Raw genomic sequence first — 14,342 nt, forward strand, 5'->3', positions numbered from 1 at the left:
GTAAGGCTTGACATATGTTTGTAAATTAATACAGATTACTGGGAACACTTCCTTTTGTTCTGGCATTGTCAAAGAAAAACATTTATCTCATCATATTTCTCTTCATAATACCAGATTTCGGAGTGGGAGGATAAGTAGTTAATTTGCTGGTCACTTTTGGCTTTTTACTGTGACAGTGGTGGCCATTGGCCAGTAACTGAACATATCATGGACTTTCAGATGACTGACCTTTTACTGAATAATCCACATCACCTTGCAACTGTCTTGAAGTACATGCAACAGTTTTGCCATTCATTTGCTACTTATCTGTTAAATTCCCCCTTGCAGAGGCAGAAAAAAAGATGCTGCTGGTGGTGAGGTTGAACATTAAGATGGAGATGAGGGAGATAATGGGAGGGGCTGTGTTTTCTGTAAATGTTAATTGTTTGTGTGAAGGTCAGCCAAGTTAATAAAATTGACCGTGGCGACTTTTCCCTCTTTTTCTCAGAGGAGAAGAAGAGGAAGAGATGCCCTTTTCCAGGTCTTCACAAAGCTTCCCTCCTCATTAGCTCCCCAAATATATTCAGCAGTAACAGACTGGCACAGGGTCACGTGGCCAGATGGGAGACAGGAAAAACAGAGACTAGACACTGCTGCTGGGCCACGGGCCTGGCTGACCACTCTATAGACCTCAGTACCACGGCCAGTGTCGACTGCCCACTAATGATGACATCTCTGTCCTCCCCTTAGGGAATGCAGCAATGTAAAAAGTAAGCCATAATGCAGGCCTGGCATTCCTGTTTGGGAGGGAGCCATTATATCAAATGTTGCTTGCTTTTGCTGAGGCTCCAATTAGGGTCTGCAGCAAGCAATGGTGCCATGATAATGAAGGCTTTTGATCATATCAGCAGAAACAGAAAGGATTGCTGAAAAAAAAACACATATTTGTATAATTAGATTTGTAAGGATGGATTTATGTTGGAGTTAAATGATGACTGGGCACATAGTTTATCTTCTATTGTCTCCTTTTGCATGAGAGTAATGCATATACTGTATTCAGCACAAATAAAATGTTGCTAATTATTCATTCATGACCTTTCATAAATATACTATTCCTGATGCTGTTTTATATACCTTATAACTTTATTCATAGAGAAGAGGTGATAGAAGAAAACAAAATTCTGAAACCAAACCTCTTTTAAGAAATGCAGGTTTTAGTTAGTTAAATGTTTAGATGTAGATTGAAATGCATGTATATATTCCTTGAAACCTTAAACCTTGACAATTATCTTTTTATTTAGTATTATAGGAATACATCCTCAAAATTACCATTTGTATGCCAATTATAATGGCTGACAGTTGCCTTGAATTTAAAGAAGACACTTTTGTTTTTGTTGCATGCCTCAAACGGAGAATCAAAAGAAAAAACTCTTTATGTTTTGAAGAGCAGTAAAACTATCAATACATCACAACTTGTGCATTCAAATCCAAGTCTGGTTTATTCATTCATATGCTCAGTGCTTCCTAAAAAAACATTCATTTTCGCTAAAATCTCACTACTTGTCTGAAAAACTTGCACAGAGGCACTACTCATCCGTGCGAGTCAGGATGAATATTGTGCCTTCCGAAGCAGGTGACTGTTTATGCATAAGTGTTATACAAACGTTCATTTTGAGGGTGAAGAATTCTCTTTACACTATATAAAAAGCAAATTATCAAGTCTTATCAAGATTTTCAGGAAGAGCTACACGTGCATCTCAGCATCTGCATCTTTATGAAAAAGCTCATCAGATATAGAAAACAGCATCAGAGGAGGCAGGTGATATAAACATTTCAGTCAACTAGAAAGATCGATACTACTCAGAGTATGTAAGTATAACTACAATAAAACAACAACAAAAAAAGATCTGCCAGTCTATGAAAGACATAGTGCAGGCAGCAATACATTGCATATAAAATGCCTCTCTGGACATTAGTATATGGATTAGTAACAAAGTTATCCTTGAGAATGTATCATTGGTTCTGAATGGAATGTTATCAACACAGCAGCAAACCATCCATCCTTTACAATAGTAACTGCTAATACTGTGGCAAATCCGATTAATTAGGCTGTTCTTCTCTGCAGTTCTTCCTGAGCATAGATGAACAATTAGGGGCATGTTTTCACCCTTGTACAGTAAGTCTTTTGCAGTGCCTTTGAATTGAGTCTGATTGGGCAGAGTATAGAAATGACAGAAAAATGTCCTTGGCAGAGCTTGGTGAATGTAATGTATTCTCAGAACATTTCTGAACATTCCTTCTTCAGCGAAGCAGTGCTTATAATACTCAGTCAACCAGTCATTTTTCAGCATGCAGAAATCCATGGTAACATATAAAAGCATTTCATACACACAAAGCCAGTACAATTAATTGGGGATTGAACATTTGAGAGAAAAAAAAGTAAACATTTCAAAATGCTACGGTCTAAATGCATCTGAAAATCAGACAGAAGACTAGGTAATGGCAAATCAAATTCACCTTATGCTTGTCATTTCACTTGTCTGTCATCTTGTTAATTATTAGAGACCCCGTAGAGCACAATTGACACAAAGGCAGCACCATATGTGTCGCAATGTGGGAGACTGGGTGGTGATGCTGGACCAGACTCCTCACCACACGCCACCAAACACACACAGCAGTCTAGGAGAGATTACTGGAAGTATGCTAGCAAGACTACACTTTTATTTATTGCCGTGGGCGAAGATGAAGGCACTACATAGAGCGCGAAAAGAGAAAAGCCACCAACAAAGCCAACAGCAACAGCAAAAGTTGGGTTGCTGGTCAAAAATAAAAATGGCCAAATGTGTGAATAAAGTGAATATATGCAATAACTGGTAAATGCATACTGCTGGGAAATGCAAACAAATGTTATGATACATTTAGTGAAGGTATGCATTACACTGTGTCACTGCCCTGCCGTCATTTGTTATGGATACAAGACTGGGATTAATTTATTTTTGAGAATAAACATGATTGATTGTACAAGTAACAAGAAACTTCATAACAAAAGGTATGTACATTATGTAAACCAATAGAACATGTGAAAAAAAATACGACTTAATGTGTCGACAGAAACTGTATTCTAACTGCAAAATGTGCTAACAATGTATTTGTATAGCAAATCTCATACACCGGGGCAATTCAATATGCTTTAAAGTTTAATGAAAAATACATCAAAGGTAAATGATTTACCTAAACAGTGCAAACATATGGACTAGTAATACAATAGATACAACATTTAATTAAAGCTGGAAGCATCATTGAACGGGTCCTCGTGCCCCGCTCACATCGGGGTGGCTGGTGGGACTCTGGCAGACCAAGCAATACATTTCCGAAATCATCACACACTGCATGCATGACTCAAGACATTATTTTCTGCATTGGTTACTGGGCACGGCAAATTATGTATTTAAATGTCTATATCTCTTCCGATTAACTATATTGTTTGAGTCATGTATTTATCGCTTAGGATTCTGAGGATCCCATTTCCTTGTTTTTCGTTTTTTTGCTTTCTTTTCTACTGCTCATTCACTTTATTTAGTTTGTATTGTTAATTTTTTATTAACGTTCAATAAATATAAAAAAAGAGTTGCATCATTCAAAGGTATTGACTATTCCTTCACAAATCAGCGTCACATTAGTGGGAGGATTCCACCAACAAAATATGAAATTAATCCGATAATCTCTCTATGAGTTCAAAAACGGTTGCATAAAATACATACAAACTGCAGAAAATTAAAAATGGTCAACTTCCTGGTGGGCGGAGCTAATGAAATGACATGTGAAATATGTCTGCAATGATAAATGCTATGTCGGGACCAAATTTTGTGAATACCAGAGCAATTTTGTTTATCTAAGACTTTCCCGGCATTAGAGGACGCTATGGAGTCAGCTAAATACACTTGAACCAAATTGCTGTATGTTTTCACAATGTTTAAGGGTTTTTATGTGTGCCAAGTTTTGTGCACTTTCGAGTAAAACAAGGGAGCTAAAAATGCATTTAAGTGCTCAAAGTAATTAGGGGGGTTTATAGACAGGACGTTCCAAGTCAAATTATAACATCAAATCGAACACATAACTAATTTGAATATGCGTCCACAGTTTTGTGGATTTATGTGCATTTTTAAGGCCACATACATGTGTTCGTAAGATGAAAATGAATGCACTAAAAGCAAAGATGGCCGACTGTAAACAAGTTCTTCAAGATGAGAGCAATGATCTCACCAAATTCTGTGTACATCAAAATAACTTTTTACCAAACATGGTGTGCCTTTGGAAGCACTATGGCCATTAGCAACACCTGACACCAGTGACTTTTGAACTTCAACATTTTTGCCACTTCTGACCTGTGTTTTTGACCTGAATTCAACTGTCAATCAACTATATGCTCAGTCAGTCAGTCTGTGTAGAGTTTGCATATTCTCCCAGTGTCTGCCTGGGTTTTCTCCGATTAATCCGGCTTCCTCCCACAGTCATGCAGGCTAATTGATGACTCTTAATTGCCCGTAGGTGTGAATGGTTGTCTGTCTTTGATTGCCTCTATGTACCCTGCGATAGACTGGGAATGTCCAGGGTGTAACCCGCCTCACGCCCGATGTGAGCTGGGATCGGCTCCAGCGATCCCGATGGGGTCAAGCGGTTGAAGGTGGACGGATGAAAATATGTGAAAATACACAGTTGGTGACTGCATGTCAAATTGTGAATTTTGTCAAACCATAAAATGAATGTGCAGAGATGTTTTTGGTTGTTATCTGAAATAGATAAGGATATCATTGCACACAATACTCATTACATTTAATAAAGATTTACATTCAGCGGATCAACTCAAGGACCCAGAGAACCTCACCACACTATTACTGGTGTTTTTCCCTCAATTTAACATTAAAAACTGACAGTGTTGCTACAAATACAGAAATTAAACTGAGTACAGTCAGTAACGGGGAAATAATTCCACTGCTGCTACAGAGGCCGTGAAAGGTGTGCTTGAGGAATGGAAGCAGTTGTGAGGAAGAAAGGAGAGTGTAAAAGTTAATGTGGCTCAACTTGTGCCATTTTATTTCTGTGCTGTACAACACATTTTAATTGATATTTAAGTACTGTTAAATTCAGATAAAACAAAATGCATGCTGATCTCTAGAAATATGTCTAACTGTTCCACTGAAGTGACTATTATTACTAATTGGACACCACTTTAAAAGTACCCCCATCTAAATACCCTGGTATTCTGGATGACAAGCTGTGCTTCAAAAACATATTAATGAACTGACTATGTCCTTAAAAGCAAAACTACCATTTTTATATAGAAATAAAGCATGTCTTAGAACTGTAGAAAGCAAATTGTATAGTCACCTTTTTTTTTATTGTTATGGGCAATGGAGATGTTGTTTACAGTATATGCACTCTCCTACCTCCACTCTTAAACCTCTCAATGCAGTCTGTAATTCTGCTCTTAGGTTAATAACTAGGTTTGGCTTTAGAACACATCATTGTTTACTTTATGAAAAAGTTGGGCGGCAGCCGTTAGCAGTAAGAATAAAACAGCACTGTATTATATTATTTATAAAGCGCTCCTTGGAAAACCACCTGGGTTCTTACAGTACATGTCTTCTTAACTATAGATCATTTTCACACTGCACTAGGTCCCAAAACTATTTGGTCCTGAAATAAACACTAAGATTAGGAAGGTGGCTCTAAAATACAATTATCCGAACAAGTCCTCGGTCTCCATATTGTATGTTGCTGATGCATACTGGATTTTTGTGTGCATGTATTGTTTTTATTTCACTGTATATATTTACTGTAATCAGATGTCCTTGAAAGAGAGACACTGCCCTCAATGGCCATCCTTGCTCAGTTTTAATCAAATGTGATGAAGGTCAAATTCGACATTCAAAGCTTCATTAAAAAAAGACATTTGGTGCGGCTCTATGAGATACAGGTTACGGTTCATTAAACATTTGTAGAGGATGACAGTATCTGTAGGGCTTTCACTTCCGTTCTTTGATCTCTGCTGCTGTCAACTCGCTTCGAGTGAATCAAGTGCAGTTTTGCAGCATCTGTGAAGCTATGCCAAGTTACCGTAATACAATTTAAAGGGACGTATTAGGCATACACATAACCATACACATTCACTATTAACAGAACTGCATGCTGGTCAAAAAAGCCAGTGCTGATTTAGTGCAAAGTAAAAATGCAATTAATATCAGTAAAATAGTGCCGTATTCCACACTACAGATGTCACAATATGAGTTTTTAATATCACAATTGAAGTCAGTGGTAATATCACAGTTACATGATTACACAGCCTACTTTTTAGTGAACATAGAGAGTTATGCACTTACTCATAGAACTGGAGTTACATCCAGGTAAATACTATGTATATGTAGCAAGATTCAGAAAGTAGCTGGTAACATGTAAGCTTTTTTGGGGGGTTTCTTTGCAGTTACTTTCAGAAGGCAAACTTTGGAAATTGTACATCTTCCTTTTACAACAACTGGTCATTTTTTAATTATCCAAAATGTTCCCATGGTGCCATTTTAAGGAGCTTTTCCAGTGGATATTATACAAGAGTGTCAGTTTCCCCTGACATTGTTATACCTCTTCTTCTCAACGCTTCTGGTGAGTGGCACAGCAACTCTCTCATACACAAAACAAACTGGAACACACACTTGTTACGTGAGTCGTGGGAGGAGATTTCACAGGGCAACAATGCAGGAATCAGGAATCCATGCATATCGTAGCGTCTACAGTTCTTGGGGTTACTAAATCCTGACTTTATGAAAAGTCAGTTAATCCCGACATCCACTCAGAATTGTTGACATCCAATTCAACACAAATTATATTCTGTCCAAAATGTTGAAAACCAAGTTGAATTGTAATCTGTGGAGCAGGACATGCATATTGCATCACACCTACTTAACGACACCTACCTTGTGAAATATAGTTAGAGGTATGTCCTCAACAGTAATGAAAATGATATGAAATGATAAAGAAAGCCAAGGAAGCTTAAGGTATGGCCTGAGGCACGTGGATCAATAAAGCTTTTCACAGAGAAATAATGTCTTCCTTAAGCTGGGTTAAGTGAAGGAGAAAAGAGGGAGAATCACCTGGTGTCTCTAAGATGATCTAAGTAAACTGTTTTTTTCTCTGCTAGGTCTATGGGAAGCCTACAACAAAGAAGGAAGAAGTGCCATGTCTGTCGTGCTTGACAGATGTGATTTTCTCCTTTTAATAGATTTTCTAAACAATTTTGGGAGACAGAGAAACGTGGTATTCTGCCCATGCTTTGTGATGAGGATCAACATGGGAGTGCCATCTCCCTGCCATGACCCCTCAGCAGGCTCCCTACTGCCTCATGGCGAATCAGTGAAGACTTCAGTTTGAATCAATAACAAAACAATAGAGAGACAAGAAGCCTTAACTTCTAAAACCAATGCTTGACAGTTCCAAAAAGACATTATGTGGAAATTCAAGGTTGTTTTTTTTTGTTCAAACTAAGCTCAAGAGTCAAAAGAGAAGAAAAGAACTTTGCACAATAGTTTGTGGGTGTAGACAGCATCAATCTCAAACAAAAGGTTACTACCACAGTAGCGAAAACTGAATATGTGCAACAAAGCCTATCAAATTGTGTTTTTGTTTACGAGAATGGGGACAGTTTAGACAGATAATGCTCTGTAAAAGTGCAGCACAATCCGAATTTTATATTTTATGTTTCTCAAAAAGCATGTTTTATATGAAATCATATGTAAATCATTTACAATAGTAATTTCATATTATGAACTGTTTATTAATATAAGCAGATGTTTTCAACATTTAACCTCAACATTAGTGGAGACCTTACGGGAGAACACATAGAACAAACAACAACAAATGGCAAATCTTGTCTAACAGGTAAACATATTAAACAATGGACATCAGTTATATAGGCTGTTGTAGTCGTATATAATCTACACCCTGCCAAACAGCACAAACACCTTAAATCTCACCATGAGCAAAGCTACGGTGACAGGCTGACAGGCAACAAACTGAGTGTGACAGATTCTCAAATCGCATTAAACTAAATGAGAAATGCAGTGTGAGAGAAAGACACAAACGCAGTGAGAGGGAGGGAAAAAGGTTGAAAGAGAGATAGGGGGAGGGATTATTTTGAGGGTTGGGGCTGGAAAACCTGACAGACTAACTGTGACATTAAATGCGTCTTTTAGAAGGAAATATGGAGGATTTTTTTAATGTGCACACCTGAGCACTTACCATGAAAGGTATGAAGCAGGATTAAGAAGGAAATTAATCCAGCAAATAGGGAGTTCACACAGAGAAATAAAAGAGATAAACAGAGATAGAATTTGGTAAGAAAGCGACAAGAACAGAAAAGAATAACAGCGACGGAAAATAAATAAACAAATAAGTATAAACAAAGTGTTTGTGAAATCTTATTCCATTCTAGCCTGAATCTGTTGAGAGCCCCCAGGACATACGAATGAATCTAGCTTTCATAGCTGCAAGGGTAATACGTCTCAAAATGGGAACGAACACATGCTAATTTATTGATATTGACTTTGATAAAACAGTTTTTACCTAATGCAGGACGACAAGCTATATGCAGAGCATTTTCTTAAAAAAACAAACTTGTCAAAGTGGAAAAAAGAGGACGAACTTCACTGCACTGCATTGAAATCATCTCTCATTTGGGATTATTCTTCTTTGACAATGTCTCATACAGTCATCCTAATACAGTGCTGGTATATAATGAGACTGTCAATCAAATAAGAAGAGCGCTAGCATGCAAAACAGTAATAGAAATTAATTTGTTTGTGGAGTCTGGTGTCTGAGAGCGACTGTGAGTGATGTGCCATCTGTCACAGGAACAAAGACACTGAATTGGAGAGTGAAAACAGAAAACACATTTTATTCCGTTAACAAAATACAGCACCCAGTGTGTCTGTGGAGAAGCTGCATCGACTCCACCTAATCAAAATTTAACTGTTGTGCTGTATTGTGCATTAACTTGTCTGTCTGCATTTGAGTGAGCGTGCGTAAGCGCGCGCATGTGTGTGTGTGTGTGTGTTTGTGTGTGTGTGTGTGTGCTTGTGTGTGAATTTGTGAGCTTTTAATCAATATTCAACTTGAGGACAGAGCAGTGCGATGATGATAAGTAAAAAATACATGTAGTACCTTGGGGCCTGGCCATCAGTTTCTGAAGCGCATTTGATATTACACCGGGCCAAGCCAAGTTTTGCCTCTCTTTCCCCTGCCTTTACTTTGTTTATTTAATACCTCCCCTCCTCTGTCTTATTTTTCCAGCCCTACCAACTCAGCATAATGTGTTTCACATTTCATTGTTAAATTTGCATTTGATGCAGAAGAGAGTTATGTGCTGCGTGCCAAAATAAACCACGATTAAGCCCAAGGGGGACACTGTTTCTCCTTCTTAAGTGCTAATCCAACAGGCCCAATGCACAGCAATACTTATCACCTTGCCCCACATGTGCACTTTTACACCATGCAAATGATGCCCGATGATGTGCCAGGCTGCTACAATCACCTGTTGTTACAGCGGAGAACAAAGGCTGGCATGGGCACTGCCAGACCCTGCAGCCAATGAGCTACCACATGTAATGATGGGTCCATGCATATGGATGAGCATTGCGGTGATCTGGGTGATTGACAAGAGAGATAAACAATAATAACAAGCATGGCTAGTGAGAAAGAATCCAGTGAGACCTGGTGGAAAGGTTGTTGCCATGGCAAGGTGCAGATAAGTAGTGTAAAGCCGAAAGCTGCAAACGATGATGTTAACTGTGAGACAACCTAGTCAGTGTGTATTAGGATTTCATGTGACACACTGTGTAATTTGCTACAATTTAAAAGCAAGGTTACATTTTTAAATATATGTGTATATCTAAAAATAAATGAAGAGAATAGCAATGTATGCATTTCCCGAATGGCTAAACTATATAAATCTTATTTTACTCCCATGCAAGCAATAAAATCATAGATCTACGGCGGTCACTAATACATTACCAGCAACCATTATTTCAATCACTGCTGCTGGCACTGACCCACTAGATGTTGGAACAGCCCATTTGATGAGGGGTTACACAGTTCCAGTTGTTAATAGGCTGCATCCATGCCTACAGTATATGGTAGGGACAGTGGCATCACCCCCACCTTCAAGTGGATCTGTACATGTAATGTCAGAGGTCAAGTGGGAAATAATCTAAGGAAATCATGACAAAAAAAAAAAAAAGAGTTCATAAAAAGACAAATTCAATGGGTAATATAGAACCAAAAAGTGAAAAGGTGGAGCGGGAAAGGTCAGAGGAATAAATACAAAATATTGAGGTTGTTGCTGCAAAATGTTTAAAGAACCAACAACACTAATATTTTAAACTAAAATATTATTTAAAAATAATGTTAATACTTTGATGCCAGTGTGACTGAAAGCGGTTGGGGTTTAAAGGCTGTGAAAAACAAAATAATTCATTTCAGATGAAAGCCACTGTGGTATGGTGTATTAGTTCAAGGTATATTAAATAAAACAGCCACATGACCCTCCGGGGATCATATTGGTAAATCTGAATGAAATAAAATAAAATTTACATGAGTTTGCATACTACAACAGCACATTTAATTCCCATGTAGGGGAAGCAGACATAATGTATTACAGAATAAAGGCTGCGTTTGTAACTTATTTTTGAGGAGGAAACATGTTTTGTGTCATGATATTGTGGTCTCAGGAAAAGACAAATGAGAATGGCAGTATACTTTGTGACAGCTTACATACAGCTACTGTACAAGCTCCAAGGTTTTCACTGTAGTGGAGGTGAAAATATGTATTTAATCAACATAAGTTCACACAGAGCAAGAGAGGGTATGCATATCATCACTTCACATACACTGAAATAAGAAACGCAAAGTTTATGGAGATGAAAAATATTAAATAGGTGTTGGGCTGTTGCATCAATATATCCTTACATCTGGTATTATACCACTACACACATGTCCAACATGATGTAACACTAATTCCTGTTCAACTATGTTAGTTTTGCAGCATTTCATCATTTTTACACAGATTTCCATGCTGAATCAGGATGTGCAAAAAATTGCTTTAATATGTGCTTTTAAAACATAACATGAGCACAAATGGTCCCCACTGTTTAATTAAAAAACCTTGGTATGTCCAATGAGAGCTCAACACATTTACCCATAAGACATGCTCAGTTTAAAATACCATAGATTCTGGACACTCCTCTGCTATTCTTACTTTTGCATTTGCACACAAAATCAGGCACTAGTAATTACAAACCAATAGCCATGGTGCAGTAATAGTCATTAAGCCTTTCCTTTTGAAAAGGAGATGGGTAATATAAAATACACTGGCAGACATTAAACATTAAGAAGCCACTCTGATATTCTGCAAAACAAGGCCCCAGGGCCATATCATCTGCTGACGAGAGTTAGCTTACAACACACACATATACACACACACACGCACACACACGCACAAGCACACCAAAAACTAGGCGGGCTTAAACATTTAGTGATGACTCTCTCATTTCAAGCAGCTGCATCACATGGCCTGTTTGGGTAGGGGTGGGCATAAAACTTGCTCTCGCTATTTGTTTGAACAGATCCTCAGTCTGTGTGTAATCTATTGTATTTGTATGTCAATTCACCTCTCTCTCTCTCTCATCTCTCTCTCTCTCTTCGTCTCTCTCTCGCTCTCTCCTCTCTCTCTCTCTCTCTCTCTCTCTCTCTCTCTCTCACTCTCTCTCACCTCTCTCTCTCTCTCTCTCTCTCTTCTCTCTCTCTCTCTCTATCTCTCTCTCTCTCTCTCTCTCTCTCTCTCTCTTCTCTCTCCTCTCTCTCTCTCTCATCACATACATAACTTTTTACAAAACTTTCATGACCACAAGTATAAATTTTGCCAACGATTGCATCTGTTTTATTGTTCATAAATTAATGTAGAATGGTCGGAGCAAAGCCTCATAGGAAATGGAACTGCGTATCGCTCCGCGTGCATCCAATGAACGAAAAGGGATGAATGAGTGGCTCTCAGACAGAGAGAAAGCGGGCAAGGTTGAAGTAGTGGATTTTCTTACAGTCGAAAAGGAATCTGATTTGCGTGTTTGATTTGCTCAGTTACACCTGATGGATGGCAAGAAGAGAAAGGAGGGGCTGAAAAGGCCAGAATGAAGAAGAAGCAGATGCTTCAGGAGAGTGCATCAAAATGGTAAAAAATCGCGGATTTATTCTAAAACAACCAGGCGTCAACTGATGCAGGTGAGTTGACAGGAAAACAGTCAGCTCAAGCTTTGACATTGTTGCGAATTAGCAAAACATTTGAGCTGAGTTCTTCATAGTTCCTCCTCAGTGGGGCGGTGTCGTCATATCACGGTCTGCACACACACACACACACACACACACACACACACACACACACACACACACACACACACACACACACACACACACACACACACACACACACACACACACACACACACACACACACACACACACACACACACACACACACACACACACGCGCGCGCGCACACACACACACACACACACACACACACACACACACACACACACACACACACACACCTGCTCTGGTGGAGGGGATGGGGGGCCCGTTGTAGGCCGGTGCAGTCAGCCCGGTGGATTTTTGTGACCCAGACCTTGCCTAGATCATGCTGCCCCTCCAAACTGGATGACTGAGCCAGGAAAATATTGATCAGGGAAGCTACCAAGAGGCCCATGGTGACCTTATAGGAGTTACCAGTCTAAATGGCAGAGGTTGGTTGATCTGTGCATGTGACAACAATTTCACAAGTTCTACATGTATGGCTGGGTGGCAAGAAAGAAGCCTTTTCTGAAAAAAAATGTACAGTGAAGCATGGTGGTGGCAGCATTATGTTGTGGGCATGTTTCTCTATCTCAGGATTAAAGGGAAACTGGATGCTGTTAAGTATACCCAAATTCTTGAGGAAAACCTGCAGCCCTCTGTTAGACACTTGGAAATGGACAGGTGGTTCACCTTACAGCATTACAACAACCAAAGACACACACCACCATAAAAAACAACACAGTGGCTAAAGGACATTAGCTTAAATCCTATAGAACATCTGTGGATGGACTTGAAGAGTGCAGTACATCGCCAGTCACCACAGAATTTGACTGAACTCGAAAAGTTCTGCAAGGAAGAATGAAAAGTTCTGCAAGGAAGAATGGGGAGATATTCCCCAATCTAGGTGCACAAAGCTGGTAGAGACATATTCAAACAGACTGATGGCTGTAATTAAAGCAAAAGGTGCCTCTACAAAGTATTACACCCGGGGACTCATCACTTTTCCAACCCTGCTATTCTAGTTTTTTATTTCATTAATTTTCAGAAATTTTGAAAAAAAAAAACTATTTCACGCTTGGAATTAAAAACGTGGCTATTTCAAAAAGGTATCATAACTTTCTAACTATAGGTATTTTAATTTAATTTTTGAACTTTTTTTTGAACTAAACAATTAAATTAGAAATGAGCCATAATTGGACATCACAAGCACTCTGTGACCACTTCACTACTATACACTATATATAGAGCATGAGGAACAATGTCCCGCATAATGGAGGTAGAAAAGCTGATTAGACCTTAAAAAGTTGTAGGACATTCAAGCAGTTGTAATTTCTTTGTAAGATCTCCCAAGATATGCCAATCAAGCAACTAGGGAACGCAAGGTAGTCCAGCAGAATAATTGTACAAGAAAAAATAGGAAAAAAAATGGCAAAACAAAGGAATAAGCTTGGAAAGCTTTTGAGAGTTCATTTGTTAAGCATTTAAAAACATGGAAACCGATACCACTTAATCTCTCCTGAAAGTAAGAAATTTTCCCACAGCGCTTTTGGACACATTTCCTCCAAATCATGTGTAATTGTCAACCACGTGTTGCTGCTTAAGCTCATCTAAATTATTTATTGATTTCATGGTGAAATGTGCTCTTATAATAGCGCACAGATGGAATAGCGCTGCTGGTGAGCTGACAGTAAAACACTGACAAATAAAATATTAGCATTGCTCTACATTACAAAAAAAACCCAAATACTGTGGCCTGTGTTAAAAAAATACTCGATAATGACACTGCTATAACAAAAACATTCCTCTTTTAAAGCTTGTTGTACTTCTGGATGAATCGAAACACCAAAGGAGAGAATGACAGTAAGGTCAGGTGCATAGCCACATTATGATTTAAACAATGCAAGTGACGCATATACACTTAGTCAGGGTGCTTCTAAAAAGAACTGCAGGCGTTGGACGTCCTGAAGAG

The 14,342-nt window shown here is 38.6% G+C and overlaps 1 protein-coding gene across 9 annotated transcripts in view; it reads right to left on the bottom strand.

The window, feature by feature from the left end:
- diaph2 (diaphanous-related formin 2) overlaps positions 1-14,342 on the bottom strand; it is a gene marked incomplete at its 3' end in the record, with an annotated part of 383,236 nt that overhangs the window by 148,434 nt on the left and 220,460 nt on the right. The window lies entirely within an intron of this gene.

The sequence above is a fragment of the Echiichthys vipera genome (assembly GCF_963691815.1).
Source record: "Echiichthys vipera genome assembly, chromosome: 6".
In the NCBI taxonomy this organism is placed as follows: Eukaryota; Metazoa; Chordata; class Actinopteri; order Perciformes; family Trachinidae; genus Echiichthys; species Echiichthys vipera.